The sequence below is a fragment of the Eleutherodactylus coqui genome, chromosome 2 (assembly GCF_035609145.1).
Source record: "Eleutherodactylus coqui strain aEleCoq1 chromosome 2, aEleCoq1.hap1, whole genome shotgun sequence".
Taxonomy (NCBI): Eukaryota; Metazoa; Chordata; class Amphibia; order Anura; family Eleutherodactylidae; genus Eleutherodactylus; species Eleutherodactylus coqui.
Genome location: NC_089838.1, coordinates 39,513,903 through 39,540,903, shown reverse-complemented (window position 1 = coordinate 39,540,903; position 27,001 = coordinate 39,513,903).

The window sequence follows — 27,001 nt, the reverse complement described above, 5'->3', positions numbered from 1 at the left end:
GCACTCTTCCCCTCCCTCCTTTTGCAGGATGGTTCAGCAGGTGATTACTTTACAATCACTAGTTTCCCTCTGAAGGTGCGTCGCTCCGAGGGATCGCTTTGGCTGGTCGTATTTCGAGTGGGGAAGAACGGAACTTTTTCCCTGGGTTGACATTAATAGCACTATTAAGAATAATGATAGATTATTATCATCATCATCATCACCCTCAACAAAGGCTGAAGGATTTAAACGTACAGCAGGCCTTTTTCCCACCATACATAACTATAGATATGGATTATATATAAAAATAAATCTTGCTATTTGTAAAGCACCAATTTATTCCGCAGCGCTTTCAAGAAATTTACTTATCACCGTACACTCTAGCATTATACCAACCTCGGAATGATGGAAGGCTGTGAATTATAGATATGGATTATATCTAGATTATAGATAGATTATAAATATATATAAATTAATTATAATATATAAATAAATATTTATTATATATTATAAGTAGTTTCTATCCTCTATATTGATTAATAATAGTCTTTATGATTATATTATATAATATATCGATAGATAGATAAATAGATAGATAGACAGATACACAGACATGCATACACACTGTATGCTAATGAGCCCAGCTGTCTGGCAGTTGAGACTACATTGTGATGTCATCAGTGTATTGTGACACGGGCAGTATAGAACTATAAACGCCAGAGTTGGCGGCCATCTTAAGGCAGTCTCTGCTGCAGCTGGAAGTGGGCAGATGTGTCCTCCTGTATCTCCCCCGAGAAGTCACAGGAGCTGGATAATTTTTATTTTTAACAGAGCACCTATTTAATTAAGCCCACAAGGGGGAGACAGCGGCCTACAAAAATCTAATTGTCCGCGGCTGTAGCATTTAAAAAAAAGGTAGGTTCAATTCTTCCATGGACAGGAATAGGTAGGTAGGTAGGCAGGTAGGTTGGTTCAGTTCTTGTCATTTGGGGAATGCTTATGGGCAAGGCCTTATGCCTGGTAGTGCATGAAACGTCAGGAAGGCTCAGGCCAACCTTTAAAGATGGCGCAGCATTTGGGGTGCAAAAACGTCCAATGCACGTTTCCTTTAAAAGGACATATTTCTTCATTCAATGCATAGACATGACAACGTTTCAACATTGTGATGTCATCAGTCTATTGTGACACGGGCAATATAGAACTATAAATGCCAGAGCTTGGCGGCCATCTTAAGGCAGTCTCTGCTGCAGCTGGAAGTGGGCAGATGTGTCCTCCTGCATCTCCCCCGAAAAGCCACAGGAGCTGAAAAATGTTTATTTTTAAGGGAGCCCCTTTTTAATTTGGCCCACAAGAGGGAGACAGCAGCCTACAAAAATTCTACTATTGAATAAAAAAAAAAACGTAGGTTCAATTCTTCCATGGAGAGGAATAGGTAGGTAGGTCAGTTCAGTTCTTCTCATTTGGGAATGCTTATACGCAAAGCCTTATGCCTGGTGGGGCATGAAACATCAGGAAGGCTTGGGCCAACCTTTAAAAATGGAGCAGCATTTTCAGCAAGCTCAGGCAGCCTTCTGCAAGAACACACAATGCAATGCGGTGGATTTAAAATCTTTTGCATAGCATCGCCTTGTGAACCGCCCGCCCCTCATCCTCATTCCTCTTGCACCGGGCTCTCTCACGCATCTCATCCTAGGCTTGCAGTGCCTGCAGCACTCTTCCCCTCCCTCCTTTTGCAGGATGGTTCAGCAGGTGATTACTTTACAATCACTAGTTTCCCTCTGAAGGTGCGTCGCTCCGAGGGATCGCTTTGGCTGGTCGTATTTCGAGTGGGGAAGAACGGAACTTTTTCCCTGGGTTGACATTAATAGCACTATTAAGAATAATGATAGATTATTATCATCATCATCATCACCCTCAACAAAGGCTGAAGGATTTAAACGTACAGCAGGCCTTTTTCCCACCATACATAACTATAGATATGGATTATATATAAAAATAAATCTTGCTATTTGTAAAGCACCAATTTATTCCGCAGCGCTTTCAAGAAATTTACTTATCACCCTACACTCTAGCATTATACCAACCTCGGAATGATGGAAGGCTGTGAATTATAGATATGGATTATATCTAGATTATAGATAGATTATAAATATATATAAATTAATTATAATTAGAGATGAGCGAACGCGTTCGTCCGAGCTTGATATTCGTGCGAATATTAGGGTGTTCGGGATGTTCGTTATTCGTAACGAACACCATGCGGTGTTCTGGTTACTTTCACTTCCTTCCCTGAGACGTTTGCGCGCTTTTCTGGCCAATTGAAAGACAGGGAAGGCATTACAACTTCCCCCTGCAACGTTTAAGCCCTATACCACCCCCCTGCTGTGAGTGGCTGGGGAGATCAGGTGTTCGCCTAATATAAAAGTCGGCCCCTCCCGCGGCTCGCCTCAGATGCGGTGTGAGTTAGATGAGGGACAGTGCTGTTTATACCGGAGCTGCTGTAGGGAAAGAATTGGTAGTTAGTGTAGGCTTCAAGACCCCCCAAAGGTCCTTATTAGGGCCACTGATAGCTGTGTGTTGGCTGCTGTTAGCAGTGGCATTTTTTTTTTTCTCAAAATCGCCTCTGCAGACCGTTGCACCTGGCATTAGGGACAGAAGTGCTGCATAGGCAGGGAGAGTGTTAGGAGTGAGTGTAGCCTTCAAGAACCTCAACGGTCCTTTCTAGGGCCATATTTATCCGTGTGCAGTACTGTCCAGGCTGCTGTTGGCTGTGCTGCATTTTTTTTGGGCTTCTCAAAATCGCCTCTGCAGAGCATTCCACCCTCCATTGATACTGCAGGGAAAGAATTGTATAGGCAGGGCCACAACACAGTTATTATTCATAGAATATACGCAGTGCTGCCTTTTGGTGGGAAAAAACTGAAAACAAATCAATTTGTCCAGCCTCTGTCCGTCCTAACGCCTGTGGACACGTGTGAGCTGCGTGAAAAACATTGCTAAATCATACGCACCCAGCTACGCTTTACTGCTGGCTTCGCCATTTGCTTTCCTTAATTGGGAAAAAAAATACCTGCTCTGCCAGAGTTATAATAACTCTGCTACCCTCACGTTCTGTGACACATAAGCAGGGACACAGCACAGTTATTAAACTTCTCATGTTCATTGAATATACGCAGTGCTGCCTTTTGGTGGGAAAAAACTGAAAACAAATCTATTTGTCCAGCCTCTGTCCGTCCTTACGGGCGGTGGAGACGTGTGAGCTGCGTGAAGAACAGTGCTAAATCATACGCACCCAGCTACGCTTTACTGCTGGCTTCGCCATTTGCTTTCCTTAATTGGGAAAAAAAATACCTGCTCTGCCAGAGTTATAATAACTCTGCTACCCTCACGTTCTGTGACACATAAGCAGGGACACAGCACAGTTATTAAACTTCTCATGTTCATTGAATATACGCAGTGCTGCCTTTTGGTGGGAAAAAACTGAAAACAAATCTATTTGTCCAGCCTCTGTCCGTCCTTACGGGCGGTGGAGACGTGTGAGCTGCGTGAAGAACAGTGCTAAATCATACGCACCCAGCTACGCTTTACTGCTGGCTTCGCCATTTGCTTTCCTTAATTGGGAAAAAAAATACCTGCTCTGCCAGAGTTATAATAACTCTGCTACCCTCACGTTCTGTGACACATAAGCAGGGACACAGCACAGTTATTAAACTTCTCATGTTCATTGAATATACGCAGTGCTGCCTTTTGGTGGGAAAAAACTGAAAACAAATCTATTTGTCCAGCCTCTGTCCGTCCTTACGGGCGGTGGAGACGTGTGAGCTGCGTGAAGAACAGTGCTAAATCATACGCACCCAGCTACGCTTTACTGCTGGCTTCGCCATTTGCTTTCCTTAATTGGGAAAAAAAATACCTGCTCTGCCAGAGTTATAATAACTCTGCTACCCTCACGTTCTGTGACACATAAGCAGGGACACAGCACAGTTATTAAACTTCTCATGTTCATTGAATATACGCAGTGCTGCCTTTTGGTGGGAAAAAACTGAAAACAAATCTATTTGTCCAGCCTCTGTCCGTCCTTACGGGCGGTGGAGACGTGTGAGCTGCGTGAAGAACAGTGCTAAATCATACGCACCCAGCTACGCTTTACTGCTGGCTTCGCCATTTGCTTTCCTTAATTGGGAAAAAAAATACCTGCTCTGCCAGAGTTATAATAACTCTGCTACCCTCACGTTCTGTGACACATAAGCAGGGACACAGCACAGTTATTAAACTTCTCATGTTCATTGAATATACGCAGTGCTGCCTTTTGGTGGGAAAAAACTGAAAACAAATCTATTTGTCCAGCCTCTGTCCGTCCTTACGGGCGGTGGAGACGTGTGAGCTGCGTGAAGAACAGTGCTAAATCATACGCACCCAGCTACGCTTTACTGCTGGCTTCGCCATTTGCTTTCCTTAATTGGGAAAAAAAATACCTGCTCTGCCAGAGTTATAATAACTCTGCTACCCTCACGTTCTGTGACACATAAGCAGGGACACAGCACAGTTATTAAACTTCTCATGTTCATTGAATATACGCAGTGCTGCCTTTTGGTGGGAAAAAACTGAAAACAAATCTATTTGTCCAGCCTCTGTCCGTCCTTACGGGCGGTGGAGACGTGTGAGCTGCGTGAAGAACAGTGCTAAATCATACGCACCCAGCTACGCTTTACTGCTGGCTTCGCCATTTGCTTTCCTTAATTGGGAAAAAAAATACCTGCTCTGCCAGAGTTATAATAACTCTGCTACCCTCACGTTCAGTGACACATTAGCAGGGACACAGCACAGTTATTAAACTTAGATTATTCATTCACTAAAGGCAGTGGGGCCGTTCGTTTTCCAAAAAGTGCAAAAATAATATTTGGCCTGCAGTCTTGCGCCAATTTATTTCCTGCCTGTGAAATCAAATCACTGGTAATACAGCATGCTGAGGGGTAGGGGTAGGCCTAGAGGACGTGGACGCGGCCGAGGACGCGGAGGGCCAAGTCAGGGTGTGGGCACAGGCCGAGCTCCGGATCCCGGTGTGTCGCAGCCGACTGCTGCGCGATTAGGAGAGAGGCACGTTTCTGGCGTCCCCACATTCATCGCCCAATTAATGGGTCCACGCGGGAGACGGTTATTAGAAAATGAGCAGTGTGAGCAGGTCCTGTCCTGGATGGCAGAAAGTGCTTCGAGCAACCTATCGTCAACACGCAGTTCTGCGCCGTCCACTGCTGCAAATCCGAATCCTCTGTCTGCTGCTCCTCCTTCCTCCCAGCCTCCTCACTCCACTACAATGACACCTGCTCAGGAGCGGGAACACTCCCAGGAACTGTTCTCGGGCCCCTGCTCAGATTGGGCAGCAGCGGTTCCTCTCCCACCAGAGGAGTTTATAGTCACTGATGCCCAACCATTCGAAAGTTCCCGGGGTCCGGGGGATGAGGCTGGGGACTTCCGCCAACTGTCTCAACAACTTTCTGTGGGTGAGGAGGACGATGACGATCAGACACAGTTGTCTTGCAGTGAGGTAGTAGTAAGGGCAGTAAGTCCGAGGGAGCAGCGCACAGAGGATTCGGAGGAAGAGCAGCAGGACGATGAGGTGACTGACCCCACCTGGTGTGCAACGCTTACTCAGGAGGACAGGTCTTCAGAGGGGGAGTCAAGGGCATCAGCAGGGCAGGTTGCAAGAGGCAGTGCGGTGGCCAGGGGTAGAGGCAGGGCCAGACCGAATAATCCACCAAGTGTTTCCCAAAGCGCCCCCTCGCGCCATGCCACCCTGCAGAGGCCGAGGTGCTCTAAGGTCTGGCAGTTTTTCACAGAGACGCCTGACGACCGACGAACTGTGGTGTGCAACCTTTGTCGCGCAAAGCTCAGCCGGGGAGCCAACACCAACAGCCTCACCACCACCACCATGCGCAGGCATATGATGGCCAAGCACCCCACAAGGTGGGACGAAGGCCGTTCACCGCCTCCGGTTTGCACCCCTGCCTCTCCCCCTGTGCCCCAACCTGCCACTGAGATGCAACCCCCCTCTCAGGACACAGGCACGACCGTCTCATGGCCTGCACCCACACCCTCACCTCCGCTGTCCTCGGCCCCATCCTCCAATGTCTCGCACCGCACAGTCCAGCCGTCGCTAGCGCAACTGTTGGAGCGCAAGCGCAAGTACGCCGCCACGCACCCGCACGCTCAAACGTTAACCGTCCGCATCGCAAAATTCATCAGCCTTGAGATGCTGCCGTATAGGGTTGTGGAAACGGAGTCCTTCAAAAGTATCATGGAGGCGGCGGCCCCGCGCTACTCAGTTCCCAGTCGCCACTACTTTTCCCGATGTGCCGTCCCAGCCCTGCACGACCACGTCTCCCGCAACATTGTATGCGCCCTCACCAACGCGGTTACTGCCACGGTCCACTTAACTACGGACACGTGGACAAGCACAGGCGGGCAGGGCCACTACATCTCCCTGACGGCACATTGGGTGAATTTAGTGGAGGCTGGGACAGAGTCAGAGCCTGGGACCGCTCACGTCCTACCCACCCCCAGAATTGCGGGCCCCAGCTCGGTGCTGGTATCTGCGGAGGTGTATGCTTCCTCCACTAAAGCACCCTCCTCCTCCTCCTCCTCTGTCTCGCAATCAAGATGTGTTAGCAGCAGCATGTCGCCAGCAGTCGGTGTCGCGCGGTGTGGCAGCACAGCGGTGGGCAAGCGTCAGCAGGCCGTGCTGAAACTACTCAGCTTAGGCGATAAGAGGCACACGGCCCACGAACTGCTGCAGGGTCTGACACAGCAGACCGACCGCTGGCTTGCGCCGCTGAGCCTCCAACCGGGCATGGTCGTGTGTGACAACGGCCGTAACCTGGTGGCGGCTCTGCAGCTCGGCAGCCTCACGCACGTGCCATGCCTGGCCCACGTCTTTAATTTGGTGGTTCAGCGCTTTCTGAAAAGCTACCCACGCTTGTCAGACCTGCTCGTAAAGGCGCGCCGGCTCTGCGCACATTTCCGCAAGTCCCACACGGACGCTGCCACCCTGCGCACCCTGCAACATCACTTTAAGCTGCCAGTGCACCGACTGCTGTGCGACGTGCCCACACGGTGGAACTCTACGCTCCACATGTTGGCCAGGCTCTATGAACAACGTAGAGCTATAGTCGAATACCAACTCCAACATGGGCGGCGCAGTGGGAGTCAGCCTCCTCAATTCCTTTCAGAAGAGTGGGCCTGGTTGGCAGACATCTGCCATGTCCTTGGTAATTTTGAGGAGTCTACCCAGGTGGTGAGCGGCGATGCTACAATCATTAGCGTCACCATTCCTCTGCTATGCATCTTGAGAAATTCCCTGCAAACAATAAAGGCAGCTGCTTTGCGCTCGGAAACGGGGGCGGGGGAAGACAGTATGCCGCTGGATAGTCAGGGCACCCTCCTGTCTATTTCTCAGCGCGTACAGGAGGAGGAGGAGGAGCATGAGGAGGATGAGGAGGAGGGGGAAGAGACAGCTTGGGCCGCTGCTGACGGTACACCGGCTGATTGCCTGTCATCCTTTCAGCGTGTATGGCCTGAGGAGGAGGAGGAGGAGGAGGAGGATCCTGAAAGTGATCTTCCTAGTGAGGACAGCCATGTGTTGCGTACTGGTACCCTGGCACACATGGCTGACTTCATGTTAGGATGCCTTTCTCGTGACCCTCGCGTTGCACGCATTCTGGCCACGACGGATTACTGGGTGTACACACTGCTCGATCCACGATATAAGGAGAACCTGCCCACTCTGATTCCCGAAGAGGAAAGGGGTTCGAGAGTGTTGCTATACCACAGGACCCTTGCGGACAAGCTGATGGTAAAATTCCCAGCCGACAGCGCTAGTGGCAGAAGGCGCAGTACCGAGGGCAAGGTAGCAGGGGATGTGCGTAGATCGAGCAGCATGTACATCCCAGGCAGTGCAACAGTCTTTAAGGGCCTGGCCAGCTTTATGGCTCCCCACCAAGACTGTGTCACCGCTCCCCAGTCACGGCTGAGTCGGCGGGAGCACTGTAAAAGGATGGTGAGGGAGTACGTAGCGGATCGCACGACCATCCTTGGTGACGCCTCTGCCCCCTACAACTACTGGGTGTCGAAGCTGGACACGTGGCCTGAACTCGCGCTGTATGCCCTGGAGGTGCTTGCTTGTCCTGCGGCTAGCGTCTTGTCGGAAAGGGTGTTTAGTGCGGCTGGGGGAATCATCACAGATAAGCGTAGCCGCTTGTCAACCGACAGTGCCGACAGGCTTACACTCATCAAGATGAACAAAGGCTGGATTTCCCCAGACTTCTGTTCTCCACCAGCGGACAGCAGCGATACGTAAGCAATACGTAGGCTGCACCCGCGGATGGAAGCTACGTTCTCTCTCACCATCCAAAACGGGGACATTTCTGCTTCATCAATCTGTGTCTAATATTCCTCCTCCTCCTCCTCCTGCTCCTCCTCCTGAAACCTCACGTAATCACGCTGAACGGGCAATTTTTCTTAGGGCCACAAGGCTCAGTCAAATAATTTTTCAGAACAATTTTTAAAAGTTTCAATGCGCTTAAAAGCGTTGGAACTTTAACTTGAACCAATTTTTCGTTACACTGGGCTGCCTCCAGGCCTAGTTACCACTTAAGCCACATTAACCAAAGCGATTAATGTGTTTCACCTGCCCTCTTGGCTGGCCATGGCCAATTTTTGGGATGTACATTAGTACTGTTGATACAGCAATTTTTGTGGGCCCTCGCCTACAGTGTAATCAAATTAATTTTTAGCCCACCTGCATTACAGCTGACGTAACCTCAGCTGTGTTGGGCAATGCAATGGGATATTTTTATGTACCGCCGGTGGGTTCCAGGGAGCCACCCATGCTGTAGGTGCACACGGAGTTTTTAATACATCTGTACACTTCTAAAGAACCCCAGTCTGACTGGGGCATGCAGTGTGGGCCGAAGCCCACCTGTATTACGCACAACATTACTACCTCAGCTGTGTTGGGCAATGCAATGGGATATTTCTATGTACCGCCGGTGGCTTCCTGGCACCCACCCAGGCAGTGGGTCCACAGGGAGTTTAACCTACATGTGTCCACTTGTAAAGAACCCCAGTCTGACTGGGGCATGCAGTGTGGGCCGAAGCCCACCTGCATTAAGCACGACATTACTACCTCAGCTGTGTTGGGCAATGCAATGGGATATTTTTGTGTACCGCCGGTGGGTTCCAGGGAGCCACCCATGCTGTAGGTGCACACGGAGTTTTTAATACATCTGTACACTTCTAAAGAACCCCAGTCTGACTGGGGCATGCAGTGTGGGCCGAAGCCCACCTGTATTACGCACAACATTACTACCTCAGCTGTGTTGGGCAATGCAATGGGATATTTCTATGTACCGCCGGTGGCTTCCTGGCACCCACCCAGGCAGTGGGTCCACAGGGAATTATAAATGCATCTGTTTCCACTTATAAAGAAACCCAGTCTGACTGGGGCATGCAGTGTGGGCCGAAACCCACCTGCATTAACCCTTTCCAGTCCACTGTGTGACCTGTGAAGACATTAGGGTTTAAGGCTGTACAGCTCCGTTGTTGGTAGACGTCCGTCGGGGTTCTCTTACTGTATATTGCCAGCCTCTCTGCTGTCGGAGCCTATCCTACGTGTCAGCTCATGCAGTACTGGCTTTAGCCAGCATATAGCGCCGTTGTATAACGGCAGAAAAAGAGTAAGCCCCCTAGGAAAACCATATACAAATTGGATTGGAAAGGGTTAAGCACAACATTACTACCTCAGCTGTGTTGGGCAATGCAATGGGATATTTCTATGTACCGCCGGTGGCTTCCTGGCACCCACCCATGCTGTAGGTGCACACGGAGTTTTTACTACATCTGTACACTTATAAAGAACCCCAGTCAGACTGGGGCATGCAGTGTGGGCCGAAGCCCACCTGCATTAAGCACGACATTACTACCTCAGCTGTGTTGGGCAATGCAATGGGATATTTCTGTGTACCACCGGTGGGTTCCAGGGAGCCACCCATGCTGTGGGTCGACAGGGACTTCACAATAGGGAGTTGTACCTGCCTGTGTCTATGAATTAAAAAGCCCGGTCTGACTGGGGCATGCAGACACCTTGACAGAATGAATAGTGTGTGGCACATAGGTTCCCCATTGCTATGCCCACGTGTGCAGCTCCTGATGGCGGTGGCACAGGATTCTATTTCTCATTGCTTCTGTACAGCATTGTGGGCTATCGCTCCGCCACTTTTAAAGAGGGTCGCTGCCTAGCCGTGCCAACCTCTGCAGTGTGTGCCTGCGGTCCCTCGTCATGGCAGACGCAATTCTAAATAGACATGAGCGTGGTGTGGCATGAGGGCAGCTGAAGGCTGCCCAGGGACACTTTGGTGTGCGCTGTGGGGGGGAGGGGGGGCGGTTGGTCAGCATGTAACCCAGGAGAAGTGTCAGTGGAGTGTCATGCAGGCAGTGATTGTGCTTTGTTGGAGGTAGTGTGGTGCTTAGCAAAGGTATGCCATGCTAATGAGGGCTTTTCAGAAGTAAAAGTTGTTGGGAGGGGGGGGGGCCCACTCTTGCCGGTATTGTGGCTTAATAGTGGGACCTGTGAACTTGAGATGCAGCCCAACATGTAGCCCCTCGCCTGCCCTATCCGTCACTGTGTCATTCCCATCACTTTCTTGAATTGCCCAGATTTTCACACATGAAAACCTTAGCGAGCATCGGCGAAATACAAAAATGTTCTGGTCGCCCATTGACTTCAATGGGGTTCGTTGTTCGAAACGAACCCTCGAGCATCACGGGAAGTTCGTTCCGAATAACGAACACCCGAACATTTTGGTGTTCGCTCATCTCTAATTATAATATATAAATAAATATTTATTATATATTATAAGTAGTTTCTATCCTCTATATTGATTAATAATAGTCTTTATGATTATATTATATAATATATCGATAGATAGATAAATAGATAGATAGACAGATACACAGACATGCATACACACTGTATGCTAATGAGCCCAGCTGTCTGGCAGTTGAGACTACATTGTGATGTCATCAGTGTATTGTGACACGGGCAGTATAGAACTATAAACGCCAGAGTTGGCGGCCATCTTAAGGCAGTCTCTGCTGCAGCTGGAAGTGGGCAGATGTGTCCTCCTGTATCTCCCCCGAGAAGTCACAGGAGCTGGATAATTTTTATTTTTAACAGAGCACCTATTTAATTAAGCCCACAAGGGGGAGACAGCGGCCTACAAAAATCTAATTGTCCGCGGCTGTAGCATTTAAAAAAAAGGTAGGTTCAATTCTTCCATGGACAGGAATAGGTAGGTAGGTAGGCAGGTAGGTTGGTTCAGTTCTTGTCATTTGGGGAATGCTTATGGGCAAGGCCTTATGCCTGGTAGTGCATGAAACGTCAGGAAGCCTCAGGCCAACCTTTAAAGATGGCGCAGCATTTGGGGTGCAAAAACGTCCAATGCACGTTTCCTTTAAAAGGACATATTTCTTCATTCAATGCATAGACATGACAACGTTTCAACATTGTGATGTCATCAGTCTATTGTGACACGGGCAATATAGAACTATAAATGCCAGAGCTTGGCGGCCATCTTAAGGCAGTCTCTGCTGCAGCTGGAAGTGGGCAGATGTGTCCTCCTGCATCTCCCCCGAAAAGCCACAGGAGCTGAAAAATGTTTATTTTTAAGGGAGCCCCTTTTTAATTTGGCCCACAAGAGGGAGACAGCAGCCTACAAAAATTCTACTATTGAATAAAAAAAAAAACGTAGGTTCAATTCTTCCATGGAGAGGAATAGGTAGGTAGGTCAGTTCAGTTCTTCTCATTTGGGAATGCTTATACGCAAAGCCTTATGCCTGGTGGGGCATGAAACATCAGGAAGGCTTGGGCCAACCTTTAAAAATGGAGCAACATTTTCAGCAAGCTCAGGCAGCCTTCTGCAAGAACACACAATGCAATGCGGTGGATTTAAAATCTTTTGCATAGCATCGCCTTGTGAACCGCCCGCCCCTCATCCTCATTCCTCTTGCACCGGGCTCTCTCACGCATCTCATCCTAGGCTTGCAGTGCCTGCAGCACTCTTCCCCTCCCTCCTTTTGCAGGATGGTTCAGCAGGTGATTACTTTACAATCACTAGTTTCCCTCTGAAGGTGCGTCGCTCCGAGGGATCGCTTTGGATGGTCGTATTTCGAGTGGGGAAGAACGGAACTTTTTCCCTGGGTTGACATTAATAGCACTATTAAGAATAATGATAGATTATCATCATCATCATCATCATCATCATCACCCTCAACAAAGGCTGAAGGATTTAAACGTACAGCAGGCCTTTTTCCCACCATACATAACTATAGATATGGATTATATATAAAAATAAATCTTGCTATTTGTAAAGCACCAATTTATTCCGCAGCGCTTTCAAGAAATTTACTTATCACCCTACACTCTAGCATTATACCAACCTCGGAATGATGGAAGGCTGTGAATTATAGATATGGATTATATCTAGATTATAGATAGATTATAAATATATATAAATTAATTATAATATATAAATAAATATTTATAATATATTATATGTAGTTTCTATCCTCTATATTGATTAATAATAGTCTTTATGATTATATTATATAATATATCGATAGATAGATAAATAGATAGATAGACAAATACACAGACATGCATACACACTGTATGCTAATGAGCCCAGCTGTCTGGCAGTTGAGACTACATTGTGATGTCATCAGTGTATTGTGACACGGGCAGTATAGAACTATAAACGCCAGAGTTGGCGGCCATCTTAAGGCAGTCTCTGCTGCAGCTGGAAGTGGGCAGATGTGTCCTCCTGTATCTCCCCCGAGAAGTCACAAGAGCTGGATAATTTTTATTTTTAACAGAGCACCTATTTAATTAAGCCCACAAGGGGGAGACAACGGCCTACAAAAATCTAATTGTCCGCGGCTGTAGCATTTAAAAAAAAGGTAGGTTCAATTCTTCCATGGACAGGAATAGGTAGGTAGGTAGGCAGGTAGGTTGGTTGAGTTCTTGTCATTTGGGGAATGCTTATGGGCAAGGCCTTATGCCTGGTAGTGCATGAAACGTCAGGAAGGCTCAGGCCAACCTTTAAAGATGGCGCAGCATTTGGGGTGCAAAAACGTCCAATGCACGTTTCCTTTAAAAGGACATATTTCTTCATTCAATGCATAGACATGACAACGTTTCAACATTGTGATGTCATCAGTCTATTGTGACACGGGCAATATAGAACTATAAATGCCAGAGCTTGGCGGCCATCTTAAGGCAGTCTCTGCTGCAGCTGGAAGTGGGCAGATGTGTCCTCCTGCATCTCCCCCGAAAAGCCACAGGAGCTGAAAAATGTTTATTTTTAAGGGAGCCCCTTTTTAATTTGGCCCACAAGAGGGAGACAGCAGCCTACAAAAATTCTACTATTGAATAAAAAAAAAAACGTAGGTTCAATTCTTCCATGGAGAGGAATAGGTAGGTAGGTCAGTTCAGTTCTTCTCATTTGGGAATGCTTATACGCAAAGCCTTATGCCTGGTGGGGCATGAAACATCAGGAAGGCTTGGGCCAACCTTTAAAAATAGAGCAGCATTTTCAGCAAGCTCAGGCAGCCTTCTGCAAGAACACACAATGCAATGCGGTGGATTTAAAATCTTTTGCATAGCATCGCCTTGTGAACCGCCCGCCCCTCATCCTCATTCCTCTTGCACCGGGCTCTCTCACGCATCTCATCCTAGGCTTGCAGTGCCTGCAGCACTCTTCCCCTCCCTCCTTTTGCAGGATGGTTCAGCAGGTGATTACTTTACAATCACTAGTTTCCCTCTGAAGGTGCGTCGCTCCGAGGGATCGCTTTGGCTGGTCGTATTTCGAGTGGGGAAGAACGGAACTTTTTCCCTGGGTTGACATTAATAGCACTATTAAGAATAATGATAGATTATTATCATCGTCATCATCATCATCACCCTCAACAAAGGCTGAAGGATTTAAACGTACAGCAGGCCTTTTTCCCACCATACATAACTATAGATATGGATTATATATAAAAATAAATCTTGCTATTTGTAAAGCACCAATTTATTCCGCAGCGCTTTCAAGAAATTTACTTATCACCCTACACTCTAGCATTATACCAACCTCGGAATGATGGAAGGCTGTGAATTATAGATATGGATTATATCTAGATTATAGATAGATTATAAATATATATAAATTAATTATAATATATAAATAAATATTTATTATATATTATATGTAGTTTCTATCCTCTATATTGATTAATAATAGTCTTTATGATTATATTATATAATATATCGATAGATAGATAAATAGATAGATAGACAGATACACAGACATGCATACACACTGTATGCTAATGAGCCCAGCTGTCTGGCAGTTGAGACTACATTGTGATGTCATCAGTGTATTGTGACACGGGCAGTATAGAACTATAAACGCCAGAGTTGGCGGCCATCTTAAGGCAGTCTCTGCTGCAGCTGGAAGTGGGCAGATGTGTCCTCCTGTATCTCCCCCGAGAAGTCACAGGAGCTGGATAATTTTTATTTTTAACAGAGCACCTATTTAATTAAGCCCACAAGGGGGAGACAACGGCCTACAAAAATCTAATTGTCCGCGGCTGTAGCATTTAAAAAAAAGGTAGGTTCAATTCTTCCATGGACAGGAATAGGTAGGTAGGTAGGCAGGTAGGTTGGTTCAGTTCTTGTCATTTGGGGAATGCTTATGGGCAAGGCCTTATGCCTGGTAGTGCATGAAACGTCAGGAAGCCTCAGGCCAACCTTTAAAGATGGCGCAGCATTTGGGGTGCAAAAACGTCCAATGCACGTTTCCTTTAAAAGGACATATTTCTTCATTCAATGCATAGACATGACAACGTTTCAACATTGTGATGTCATCAGTCTATTGTGACACGGGCAATATAGAACTATAAATGCCAGAGCTTGGCGGCCATCTTAAGGCAGTCTCTGCTGCAGCTGGAAGTGGGCAGATGTGTCCTCCTGCATCTCCCCCGAAAAGCCACAGGAGCTGAAAAATGTTTATTTTTAAGGGAGCCCCTTTTTAATTTGGCCCACAAGAGGGAGACAGCAGCCTACAAAAATTCTACTATTGAATAAAAAAAAAAACGTAGGTTCAATTCTTCCATGGAGAGGAATAGGTAGGTAGGTCAGTTCAGTTCTTCTCATTTGGGAATGCTTATACGCAAAGCCTTATGCCTGGTGGGGCATGAAACATCAGGAAGGCTTGGGCCAACCTTTAAAAATGGAGCAGCATTTTCAGCAAGCTCAGGCAGCCTTCTGCAAGAACACACAATGCAATGCGGTGGATTTAAAATCTTTTGCATAGCATCGCCTTGTGAACCGCCCGCCCCTCATCCTCATTCCTCTTGCACCGGGCTCTCTCACGCATCTCATCCTAGGCTTGCAGTGCCTGCAGCACTCTTCCCCTCCCTCCTTTTGCAGGATGGTTCAGCAGGTGATTACTTTACAATCACTAGTTTCCCTCTGAAGGTGCGTCGCTCCGAGGGATCGCTTTGGCTGGTCGTATTTCGAGTGGGGAAGAACGGAACTTTTTCCCTGGGTTGACATTAATAGCACTATTAAGAATAATGATAGATTATTATCATCATCATCATCACCCTCAACAAAGGCTGAAGGATTTAAACGTACAGCAGGCCTTTTTCCCACCATACATAACTATAGATATGGATTATATATAAAAATAAATCTTGCTATTTGTAAAGCACCAATTTATTCCGCAGCGCTTTCAAGAAATTTACTTATCACCCTACACTCTAGCATTATACCAACCTCGGAATGATGGAAGGCTGTGAATTATAGATATGGATTATATCTAGATTATTGATAGATTATAAATATATATAAATTAATTATAATATATAAATAAATATTTATAATATATTATATGTAGTTTCTATCCTCTATATTGATTAATAATAGTCTTTATGATTATATTATATAATATATCGATAGATAGATAAATAGATAGATAGACAAATACACAGACATGCATACACACTGTATGCTAATGAGCCCAGCTGTCTGGCAGTTGAGACTACATTGTGATGTCATCAGTGTATTGTGACACGGGCAGTATAGAACTATAAACGCCAGAGTTGGCGGCCATCTTAAGGCAGTCTCTGCTGCAGCTGGAAGTGGGCAGATGTGTCCTCCTGTATCTCCCCCGAGAAGTCACAGGAGCTGGATAATTTTTATTTTTAACAGAGCACCTATTTAATTAAGCCCACAAGGGGGAGACAACGGCCTACAAAAATCTAATTGTCCGCGGCTGTAGCATTTAAAAAAAAGGTAGGTTCAATTCTTCCATGGACAGGAATAGGTAGGTAGGTAGGCAGGTAGGTTGGTTCAGTTCTTGTCATTTGGGGAATGCTTATGGGCAAGGCCTTATGCCTGGTAGTGCATGAAACGTCAGGAAGGCTCAGGCCAACCTTTAAAGATGGCGCAGCATTTGGGGTGCAAAAACGTCCAATGCACGTTTCCTTTAAAAGGACATATTTCTTCATTCAATGCATAGACATGACAACGTTTCAACATTGTGATGTCATCAGTCTATTGTGACACGGGCAATATAGAACTATAAATGCCAGAGCTTGGCGGCCATCTTAAGGCAGTCTCTGCTGCAGCTGGAAGTGGGCAGATGTGTCCTCCTGCATCTCCCCCGAAAAGCCACAGGAGCTGAAAAATGTTTATTTTTAAGGGAGCCCCTTTTTAATTTGGCCCACAAGAGGGAGACAGCAGCCTACAAAAATTCTACTATTGAATAAAAAAAAAAACGTAGGTTCAATTCTTCCATGGAGAGGAATAGGTAGGTAGGTCAGTTCAGTTCTTCTCATTTGGGAATGCTTATACGCAAAGCCTTATGCCTGGTGGGGCATGAAACATCAGGAAGGCTTGGGCCAACCTTTAAAAATGGAGCAGCATTTTCAGCAAGCTCAGGCAGCCTTCTGCAAGAACACACAATGCAATGCGATGGATTTAAAATCTTTTGCATAGCATCGCCTTGTGAACCGCCCGCCCCTCATCCTCATTCCTCTTGCACCGGGCTCTCTCACGCATCTCATCCTAGGCTTGCAGTGCCTGCAGCACTCTTCCCCTCCCTCTTTTTGCAGGATGGTTCAGCAGGTGATTACTTTACAATCACTAGTTTCCCTCTGAAGGTGCGTCGCTCCGAGGGATCGCTTTGGCTGGTCGTATTTCGAGTGGGGAAGAACGGAACTTTTTCCCTGGGTTGACATTAATAGCACTATTAAGAATAATGATAGATTATTATCATCATCATCATCACCCTCAACAAAGGCTGAAGGATTTAAACGTACAGCAGGCCTTTTTCCCACCATACATAACTATAGATATGGATTATATATAAAAATAAATCTTGCTATTTGTAAAGCACCAATTTATTCCGCAGCGCTTTCAAGAAATTTACTTATCACCCTACACTCTAGCATTATACCAACCTCGGAATGATGGAAGGCTGTGAATTATAGATATGGATTATATCTAGATTATAGATAGATTATAAATATATATAAATTAATTATAATATATAAATAAATATTTATAATATATTATATGTAGTTTCTATCCTCTATATTGATTAATAATAGTCTTTATGATTATATTATATAATATATCGATAGATAGATAAATAGATAGATAGACAGATACACAGACATGCATACACACTGTATGCTAATGAGCCCAGCTGTCTGGCAGTTGAGACTACATTGTGATGTCATCAGTGTATTGTGACACGGGCAGTATAGAACTATAAACGCCAGAGTTGGCGGCCATCTTAAGGCAGTCTCTGCTGCAGCTGGAAGTGGGCAGATGTGTCCTCCTGTATCTCCCCCGAGAAGTCACAGGAGCTGGATAATTTTTATTTTTAACAGAGCACCTATTTAATTAAGCCCACAAGGGGGAGACAACGGCCTACAAAAATCTAATTGTCCGCGGCTGTAGCATTTAAAAAAAAGGTAGGTTCAATTCTTCCATGGACAGGAATAGGTAGGTAGGTAGGCAGGTAGGTTGGTTCAGTTCTTGTCATTTGGGGAATGCTTATGGGCAAGGCCTTATGCCTGGTAGTGCATGAAACGTCAGGAAGGCTCAGGCCAACCTTTAAAGATGGCGCAGCATTTGGGGTGCAAAAACGTCCAATGCACGTTTCCTTTAAAAGGACATATTTCTTCATTCAATGCATAGACATGACAACGTTTCAACATTGTGATGTCATCAGTCTATTGTGACACGGGCAATATAGAACTATAAATGCCAGAGCTTGGCGGCCATCTTAAGGCAGTCTCTGCTGCAGCTGGAAGTGGGCAGATGTGTCCTCCTGCATCTCCCCCGAAAAGCCACAGGAGCTGAAAAATGTTTATTTTTAAGGGAGCCCCTTTTTAATTTGGCCCACAAGAGGGAGACAGCAGCCTACAAAAATTCTACTATTGAATAAAAAAAAAAACGTAGGTTCAATTCTTCCATGGAGAGGAATAGGTAGGTAGGTCAGTTCAGTTCTTCTCATTTGGGAATGCTAATACGCAAAGCCTTATGCCTGGTGGGGCATGAAACATCAGGAAGGCTTGGGCCAACCTTTAAAAATAGAGCAGCATTTTCAGCAAGCTTAGGCAGCCTTCTGCAAGAACACACAATGCAATGCGGTGGATTTAAAATCTTTTGCATAGCATCGCCTTGTGAACCGCCCGCCCCTCATCCTCATTCCTCTTGCACCGGGCTCTCTCACGCATCTCATCCTAGGCTTGCAGTGCCTGCAGCACTCTTCCCCTCCCTCCTTTTGCAGGATGGTTCAGCAGGTGATTACTTTACAATCACTAGTTTCCCTCTGAAGGTGCGTCGCTCCGAGGGATCGCTTTGGCTGGTCGTATTTCGAGTGGGGAAGAACGGAACTTTTTCCCTGGGTTGACATTAATAGCACTTTTAAGAATAATGATAGATTATTATCATCGTCATCATCACCCTCAACAAAGGCTGAAGGATTTAAACGTACAGCAGGCCTTTTTCCCACCATACATAACTATAGATATGGATTATATATAAAAATAAATCTTGCTATTTGTAAAGCACCAATTTATTCCGCAGCGCTTTCAAGAAATTTACTTATCGCCCTACACTCTAGCATTATACCAACCTCGGAATGATGGAAGGCTGTGAATTATAGATATGGATTATATCTAGATTATAGATAGATTATAAATATATATAAATTAATTATAATATATAAATAAATATTTATTATATATTATATGTAGTTTCTATCCTCTATATTGATTAATAATAGTCTTTATGATTATATTATATAATATATCGATAGATAGATAAATAGATAGATAGACAGATACACAGACATGCATACACACTGTATGCTAATGAGCCCAGCTGTCTGGCAGTTGAGACTACATTGTGATGTCATCAGTGTATTGTGACACGGGCAGTATAGAACTATAAACGCCAGAGTTGGCGGCCATCTTAAGGCAGTCTCTGCTGCAGCTGGAAGTGGGCAGATGTGTCCTCCTGTATCTCCCCCGAGAAGTCACAGGAGCTGGATAATTTTTATTTTTAACAGAGCACCTATTTAATTAAGCCCACAAGGGGGAGACAACGGCCTACAAAAATCTAATTGTCCGCGGCTGTAGCATTTAAAAAAAAGGTAGGTTCAATTCTTCCATGGACAGGAATAGGTAGGTAGGTAGGCAGGTAGGTTGGTTCAGTTCTTGTCATTTGGGGAATGCTTATGGGCAAGGCCTTATGCCTGGTAGTGCATGAAACGTCAGGAAGGCTCAGGCCAACCTTTAAAGATGGCGCAGCATTTGGGGTGCAAAAATGTCCAATGCACGTTTCCTTTAAAAGGACATATTTCTTCATTCAATGCATAGACATGACAACGTTTCAACATTGTGATGTCATCAGTCTATTGTGACACGGGCAATATAGAACTATAAATGCCAGAGCTTGGCGGCCATCTTAAGGCAGTCTCTGCTGCAGCTGGAAGTGGGCAGATGTGTCCTCCTGCATCTCCCCCGAAAAGCCACAGGAGCTGAAAAATGTTTATTTTTAAGGGAGCCCCTTTTTAAATTGGCCCACAAGAGGGAGACAGCAGCCTACAAAAATTCTACTATTGAATAAAAAAAAAAACGTAGGTTCAATTCTTCCATGGAGAGGAATAGGTAGGTAGGTCAGTTCAGTTCTTCTCATTTGGGAATGCTTATACGCAAAGCCTTATGCCTGGTGGGGCATGAAACATCAGGAAGGCTTGGGCCAACCTTTAAAAATGGAGCAGCATTTTCAGCAAGCTCAGGCAGCCTTCTGCAAGAACACACAATGCAATGCGGTGGATTTAAAATCTTTTGCATAGCATCGCCTTGTGAACCGCCCGCCCCTCATCCTCATTCCTCTTGCACCGGGCTCTCTCACGCATCTCATCCTAGGCTTGCAGTGCCTGCAGCACTCTTCCCCTCCCTCCTTTTGCAGGATGGTTCAGCAGGTGATTACTTTACAATCACTAGTTTCCCTCTGAAGGTGCGTCGCTCCGAGGGATCGCTTTGGCTGGTCGTATTTCGAGTGGGGAAGAACGGAACTTTTTCCCTGGGTTGACATTAATAGCACTATTAAGAATAATGATAGATTATTATCATCATCATCATCACCCTCAACAAAGGCTGAAGGATTTAAACGTACAGCAGGCCTTTTTCCCACCATACATAACTATAGATATGGATTATATATAAAAATAAATCTTGCTATTTGTAAAGCACCAATTTATTCCGCAGCGCTTTCAAGAAATTTACTTATCACCCTACACTCTAGCATTATACCAACCTCGGAATGATGGAAGGCTGTGAATTATAGATATGGATTATATCTAGATTATAGATAGATTATAAATATATATAAATTAATTATAATATATAAATAAATATTTATAATATATTATATGTAGTTTCTATCCTCTATATTGATTAATAATAGTCTTTATGATTATATTATATAATATATCGATAGATAGATAAATAGATAGATAGACAGATACACAGACATGCATACACACTGTATGCTAATGAGCCCAGCTGTCTGGCAGTTGAGACTACATTGTGATGTCATCAGTGTATTGTGACACGGGCAGTATAGAACTATAAACGCCAGAGTTGGCGGCCATCTTAAGGCAGTCTCTGCTGCAGCTGGAAGTGGGCAGATGTGTCCTCCTGTATCTCCCCCGAGAAGTCACAGGAGCTGGATAATTTTTATTTTTAACAGAGCACCTATTTAATTAAGCCCACAAGGGGGAGACAGCGGCCTACAAAAATCTAATTGTCCACGGCTGTAGCATTTAAAAAAAAGGTAGGTTCAATTCTTCCATGGACAGGAATAGGTAGGTAGGTAGGCAGGTAGGTTGGTTCAGTTCTTGTCATTTGGGGAATGCTTATGGGCAAGGCCTTATGCCTGGTAGTGCATGAAACGTCAGGAAGGCTCAGGCCAACCTTTAAAGATGGCGCAGCATTTGGGGTGCAAAAACGTCCAATGCACGTTTCCTTTAAAAGGACATATTTCTTCATTCAATGCATAGACATGACAACGTTTCAACATTGTGATGTCATCAGTCTATTGTGACACGGGCAATATAGAACTATAAATGCCAGAGCTTGGCGGCCATCTTAAGGCAGTCTCTGCTGCAGCTGGAAGTGGGCAGATGTGTCCTCCTGCATCTCCCCCGAAAAGCCACAGGAGCTGAAAAATGTTTATTTTTAAGGGAGCCCCTTTTTAATTTGGCCCACAAGAGGGAGACAGCAGCCTACAAAAATTCTACTATTGAATAAAAAAAAAAAACGTAGGTTCAATTCTTCCATGGAGAGGAATAGGTAGGTAGGTCAGTTCAGTTCTTCTCATTTGGGAATGCTTATACGCAAAGCCTTATGCCTGGTGGGGCATGAAACATCAGGAAGGCTTGGGCCAACCTTTAAAAATGGAGCAGCATTTTCAGCAAGCTCAGGCAGCCTTCTGCAAGAACACACAATGCAATGCGGTGGATTTAAAATCTTTTGCATAGCATCGCCTTGTGAACCGCCCGCCCCTCATCCTCATTCCTCTTGCACCGGGCTCTCTCACGCATCTCATCCTAGGCTTGCAGTGCCTGCAGCACTCTTCCCCTCCCTCCTTTTGCAGGATGGTTCAGCAGGTGATTACTTTACAATCACTAGTTTCCCTCTGAAGGTGCGTCGCTCCGAGGGATCGCTTTGGCTGGTCGTATTTCGAGTGGGGAAGAACGGAACTTTTTCCCTGGGTTGACATTAATAGCACTATTAAGAATAATGATAGATTATTATCATCATCATCATCACCCTCAACAAAGGCTGAAGGATTTAAACGTACAGCAGGCCTTTTTCCCACCATACATAACTATAGATATGGATTATATATAAAAATAAATCTTGCTATTTGTAAAGCACCAATTTATTCCGCAGCGCTTTCAAGAAATTTACTTATCACCCTACACTCTAGCATTATACCAACCTCGGAATGATGGAAGGCTGTGAATTATAGATATGGATTATATCTAGATTATAGATAGATTATAAATATATATAAATTATATAATATATAAATAAATATTTATAATATATTATATGTAATTTCTATCCTCTATATTGATTAATAATAGTCTTTATGATTATATTATATAATATATTGATAGATAGATAAATAGATAGATAGACAGATACACAGACATGCATACACACTGTATGCTAATGAGCCCAGCTGTCTGGCAGTTGAGACTACATTGTGATGTCATCAGTGTATTGTGACACGGGCAGTATAGAACTATAAACGCCAGAGTTGGCGGCCATCTTAAGGCAGTCTCTGCTGCAGCTGGAAGTGGGCAGATGTGTCCTCCTGTATCTCCCCCGAGAAGTCACAGGAGCTGGATAATTTTTATTTTTAACAGAGCACCTATTTAATTAAGCCCACAAGGGGGAGACAACGACCTACAAAAATCTAATCGTCCGCGGCTGTAGCATTTAAAAAAAAGGTAGGTTCAATTCTTCCATGGATAGGAATAGGTAGGTAGGTAGGCAGGTAGGTTGGTTCAGTTCTTGCCATTTGGGGAATGCTTATGGGCAAGGCCTTATGCCTGGTAGTGCATGAAACGTCAGGAAGGCTCAGGCCAACCTTTAAAGATGGCGCAGCATTTGGGGTGCAAAAACGTCCAATGCACGTTTCCTTTAAAAGGACATATTTCTTCATTCAATGCATAGACATGACAACGTTTCAACATTGTGATGTCATCAGTCTATTGTGACACGGGCAATATAGAACTATAAATGCCAGAGCTTGGCGGCCATCTTAAGGCAGTCTCTGCTGCAGCTGGAAGTGGGCAGATGTGTCCTCCTGCATCTCCCCCGAAAAGCCACAGGAGCTGAAAAATGTTTATTTTTAAGGGAGCCCCTTTTTAATTTGGCCCACAAGAGGGAGACAGCAGCCTACAAAAATTCTACTATTGAATAAAAAAAAAAAAACGTAGGTTCAATTCTTCCATGGAGAGGAATAGGTAGGTAGGTCAGTTCAGTTCTTCTCATTTGGGAATGCTTATACGCAAAGCCTTATGCCTGGTGGGGCATGAAACATCAGGAAGGCTTGGGCCAACCTTTAAAAATGGAGCAGCATTTTCAGCAAGCTCAGGCAGCCTTCTGCAAGAACACACAATGCAATGCGGTGGATTTAAAATCTTTTGCATAGCATCGCCTTGTGAACCGCCCGCCCCTCATCCTCATTCCTCTTGCACCGGGCTCTCTCACGCATCTCATCCTAGGCTTGCAGTGCCTGCAGCACTCTTCCCCTCCCTCCTTTTGCAGGATGGTTCAGCAGGTGATTACTTTACAATCACTAGTTTCCCTCTGAAGGTGCGTCGCTCCGAGGGATCGCTTTGGCTGGTCGTATTTCGAGTGGGGAAGAACGGAACTTTTTCCCTGGGTTGACATTAATAGCACTATTAAGAATAATGATAGATTATTATCATCATCATCATCACCCTCAACAAAGGCTGAAGGATTTAAACGTACAGCAGGCCTTTTTCCCACCATACATAACTATAGATATGGATTATATATAAAAATAAATCTTGCTATTTGTAAAGCACCAATTTATTCCGCAGCGCTTTCAAGAAATTTACTTATCACCCTACACTCTAGCATTATACCAACCTCGGAATGATGGAAGGCTGTGAATTATAGATATGGATTATATCTAGATTATAGATAGATTATAAATATATATAAATTAATTATAATATATAAATAAATATTTATAATATATTATATGTAGTTTCTATCCTCTATATTGATTAATAATAGTCTTTATGATTATATTATATAATATATCGATAGATAGATAAATAGATAGATAGACAGATACACAGACATGCATACACACTGTATGCTAATGAGCCCAGCTGTCTGGCAGTTGAGACTACATTGTGATGTCATCAGTGTATTGTGACACGGGCAGTATAGAACTATAAACGCCAGAGTTGGCGGCCATCTTAAGGCAGTCTCTGCTGCAGCTGGAAGTGGGCAGATGTGTCCTCCTGTATCTCCCCCGAGAAGTCACAGGAGCTGGATAATTTTTATTTTTAACAGAGCACCTATTTAATTAAGCCCACAAGGGGGAGACAGCGGCCTACAAAAATCTAATTGTCCGCGGCTGTAGCATTTAAAAAAAAGGTAGGTTCAATTCTTCCATGGACAGGAATAGGTAGGTAGGTAGGCAGGTAGGTTGGTTCAGTTCTTGTCATTTGGGGAATGCTTATGGGCAAGGCCTTATGCCTGGTAGTGCATGAAACGTCAGGAAGGCTCAGGCCAACCTTTAAAGATGGCGCAGCATTTGGGGTGCAAAAACGTCCAATGCACGTTTCCTTTAAAAGGACATATTTCTTCATTCAATGCATAGACATGACAACGTTTCAACATTGTGATGTCATCAGTCTATTGTGACACGGGCAATATAGAACTATAAATGCCAGAGCTTGGCGGCCATCTTAAGGCAGTCTCTGCTGCAGCTGGAAGTGGGCAGATGTGTCCTCCTGCATCTCCCCCGAAAAGCCACAGGAGCTGAAAAATGTTTATTTTTAAGGGAGCCCCTTTTTAATTTGGCCCACAAGAGGGAGACAGCAGCCTACAAAAATTCTACTATTGAATAAAAAAAAAAAAACGTAGGTTCAATTCTTCCATGGAGAGGAATAGGTAGGTAGGTCAGTTCAGTTCTTCTCATTTGGGAATGCTTATACGCAAAGCCTTATGCCTGGTGGGGCATGAAACATCAGGAAGGCTTGGGCCAACCTTTAAAAATGGAGCAGCATTTTCAGCAAGCTCAGGCAGCCTTCTGCAAGAACACACAATGCAATGCGGTGGATTTAAAATCTTTTGCATAGCATCGCCTTGTGAACCGCCCGCCCCTCATCCTCATTCCTCTTGCACCGGGCTCTCTCACGCATCTCATCCTAGGCTTGCAGTGCCTGCAGCACTCTTCCCCTCCCTCCTTTTGCAGGATGGTTCAGCAGGTGATTACTTTACAATCACTAGTTTCCCTCTGAAGGTGCGTCGCTCCGAGGGATCGCTTTGGCTGGTCGTATTTCGAGTGGGGAAGAACGGAACTTTTTCCCTGGGTTGACATTAATAGCACTATTAAGAATAATGATAGATTATTATCATCATCATCATCACCCTCAACAAAGGCTGAAGGATTTAAACGTACAGCAGGCCTTTTTCCCACCATACATAACTATAGATATGGATTATATATAAAAATAAATCTTGCTATTTGTAAAGCACCAATTTATTCCGCAGCGCTTTCAAGAAATTTACTTATCACCCTACACTCTAGCATTATACCAACCTCGGAATGATGGAAGGCTGTGAATTATAGATATGGATTATATCTAGATTATAGATAGATTATAAATATATATAAATTAATTATAATATATAAATAAATATTTATAATATATTATATGTAGTTTCTATCCTCTATATTGATTAATAATAGTCTTTATGATTATATTATATAATATATCGATAGATAGATAAATAGATAGATAGACAGATACACAGACATGCATACACACTGTATGCTAATGAGCCCAGCTGTCTGGCAGTTGAGACTACATTGTGATGTCATCAGTGTATTGTGACACGGGCAGTATAGAACTATAAACGCCAGAGTTGGCGGCCATCTTAAGGCAGTCTCTGCTGCAGCTGGAAGTGGGCAGATGTGTCCTCCTGTATCTCCCCCGAGAAGTCACAGGAGCTGGATAATTTTTATTTTTAACAGAGCACCTATTTAATTAAGCCCACAAGGGGGAGACAGCGGCCTACAAAAATCTAATTGTCCGCGGCTGTAGCATTTAAAAAAAAGGTAGGTTCAATTCTTCCATGGACAGGAATAGGTAGGTAGGTAGGCAGGTAGGTTGGTTCAGTTCTTGTCATTTGGGGAATGCTTATGGGCAAGGCCTTATGCCTGGTAGTGCATGAAACGTCAGGAAGGCTCAGGCCAACCTTTAAAGATGGCGCAGCATTTGGGGTGCAAAAACGTCCAATGCACGTTTCCTTTAAAAGGACATATTTCTTCATTCAATGCATAGACATGACAACGTTTCAACATTGTGATGTCATCAGTCTATTGTGACACGGGCAATATAGAACTATAAATGCCAGAGCTTGGCGGCCATCTTAAGGCAGTCTCTGCTGCAGCTGGAAGTGGGCAGATGTGTCCTCCTGCATCTCCCCCGAAAAGCCACAGGAGCTGAAAAATGTTTATTTTTAAGGGAGCCCCTTTTTAATTTGGCCCACAAGAGGGAGACAGCAGCCTACAAAAATTCTACTATTGAATAAAAAAAAAAACGTAGGTTCAATT